At 44.7% G+C, this 2,438-nt stretch overlaps 1 protein-coding gene across 1 annotated transcript in view; it reads left to right on the top strand.

The window, feature by feature from the left end:
- Positions 1-2,068, top strand: part of RRM2B (ribonucleotide reductase regulatory TP53 inducible subunit M2B) — a 62,537-nt gene extending 60,469 nt beyond the window's left edge. The window contains exon 11 of the transcript XR_009559572.1: positions 1,957-2,068. The gene's annotated coding sequence lies outside the window, so the exon portion shown is untranslated. The remainder of the gene's footprint in view (positions 1-1,956) is intronic.
- The last annotated feature ends 370 nt before the right edge of the window (positions 2,069-2,438 follow it).

Raw genomic sequence — 2,438 nt, 5'->3', positions numbered from 1 at the left:
ACAGGAAAAAAATATGTATATTCATCTAACTTATCCCCTTACATTTCAAATTTTGAGATTCTGATTATTAGAAATAAAAATATGTTTATTATATGCTAAGACAATAAAAGAATGCTCTTTTAGGAGAAAGATCATAGGATATCTACCATACATCCAAAAAAATTTGGTGTCTTTAGATTAAATGTCTGTATTGTTAATTCTTCCGTCCCAGGAATATAGATCATTATAGTTATAGGCCTACTTTAGTTGGATTTCTGAGTATATGGACCCCTCTTTAAGGAGCAAAAGAAACCACCTTACTGTGGTAGACTATATTACTGTTTACCCATAATTTTGGTGCTCCTCTGTATGGTGTCTGTGTCTATTGGAAGATTAAACATCTCTGCCCTGTTGCACTCAGAAGTGGCCATGTGACTTGCTTGGCCAATCTAATGTGGACCACTTCTGAGCAGAGGCTGTGAGAGCCAGCTTGTGTGGTTCACAGTGCCACAATGAGACTTCTCCATTAGACTGAGACCCAAAGTTAAATTGAGTCAAAACAGTAGCTGGCCCTCATTGGACAAGTAGAAATAAGGGAGAAGCAAACCTTTGTTGTTATAAGCCACTGAGGTGTTTAGAGCCATTTACCGCCACAGTATAATCTCGCCTATCATGACTGATACTCACCCACTCCCATTTGCCACTGCAAAACTCTCTAGGGAAGAGGCAGCCACATAATAAATTTCTAGTGGTGATAAACAGTAGACTTAGAATTTGATATAATAAAACCCATATGGCTTACAAACTCTCAACCTTCTTTTCTCTCCTGCTGGCTAGAACACAAGCCCTCTTTTCCATGCTGGGGATTTCTCATAGCCCTTCGGGCCAGTCTCTGGGCTGCCTATATTTCTTTGAGTAGGCTGCCATAACAAAATACCATCTTTGGGGTAGCTTGAACAACATTAATGGGTGCCTGACATGCCAAGGAAGGACTGGTGGAGGTGGCTGTGAAAATTTTAGCTACTACGCACAACATTTCCCTTTAAAAAACAACAAAGTTGCCTAAATTTGAAATGAAAGTCTAATTGCGCCTAGTACTAACGTACAATTAAAATAATTCCTTGTTTTCTTTTCAACTGTGTTTACTTTGTTAGAATGAATGGAAGTTTCAGATCTTTTTTTTTTTTTTGCGGTACTCGGGCCTCTCACTGTTGTGGCCTCTCCCGATGCGGAGCACAGGCTCCGGATGCGCAGGCTCAGCAGCCATGGCTCACGGGCCCAGCCGCTCCGCAGCATGTGGGATCTTCCTGGACCGGAGCACGAACCCGCGTCTCCTGCAGCGGCAGGCGGACTCTCAACCACTGCGCCACCAGGGAAGCCCCAGATCTTATATTGGGTTCCCTTAGAAACAGATTCTGAGACAAGGAGTTGTATGCAAAAGGATTTGCGGGGGGTTGTCTTGGGACTCACTTGCCCTTGAGGAAGACAAGATTGGTTAGAGTGAGAAGCTAACCAGCAACATGGTTGCAGCTGAGGCTTCAGCTCATCGCTTGAGGAGCCCTGGAGGTGGGAAAGCCCTTCATAATTATATCACATGGAGGCAAAAGGTCCGGCCGGCCTTCGTAACCTTGCATCAACCAGTCATGGCTGTGGGATGCCCTCTGGGTAGGGGCATAGCCTTGAGCAAGGCATAACCCTGTGGCTGGGGACAATGTTCAGTGAGGGACACAACTGTGAGTTGCCAGTGGCTGATACTAGCAGATGGGGGAATAAGTGCACTGGTGCTTGGGGGAATGGCCCCCAAGAGGAGATCTGGGTCAGATGCTGTAGAACCCATTGCAGCCAACCCTTGCACCATTCATATTGACTTGCTTCTTTTCAAAAAACTTTTTTTTTGATGTGGACCATTTTTAAAGTCTTTATTGAATTTGTTAACAATATTGCTTCTGTTTTATGTTTTGGTTTTTTGGCCACTAGGCATGTGAGATCTTAACTCCCCGACCAGAGACTGAACCCACAACCCCTGCATTGGAAGGCGAAGTCTTCACCACTGGACCACCAGGGAAGTCCCTGACTTGCTTCTTATAGTAAGTTTGCCCCACTTCAAAACAGCTTTCATGGGATTCTGGTTGGTCTTGTGTTCTGGGGTGTGAGGATAAGTGGGGCTACTCCTGCTTCCAACCCTTGGTCTCCTGAACCCATGTATTCTTACAACTGTGACATTGCTTCACACAGTGGTCATTGATTTGGAATGGCACTCAATCCTTTCAGTTTATTTTCTCTTAAGTGGCACCTCAGCTACGTCTTTAAGAGGCCATTCTGCTGCTCAGGCTGATGGCTTCTGGTGGTGTGCAACGTGAAAAGACCAATGGATGCCATGGTTATGTTCCCATTGCTCTACCTTCTTTTCTGGAGACTGAATCCCTCATTCTGAGGCAATGTTATGTGGCATCCCAACA

The sequence above is a fragment of the Globicephala melas genome, chromosome 17 (assembly GCF_963455315.2).
Source record: "Globicephala melas chromosome 17, mGloMel1.2, whole genome shotgun sequence".
Taxonomy (NCBI): domain Eukaryota; kingdom Metazoa; phylum Chordata; class Mammalia; order Artiodactyla; family Delphinidae; genus Globicephala; species Globicephala melas.
Note: the sequence above shows the minus strand (reverse complement) of the source record. Positions and strands in the feature narration are given on the sequence as shown.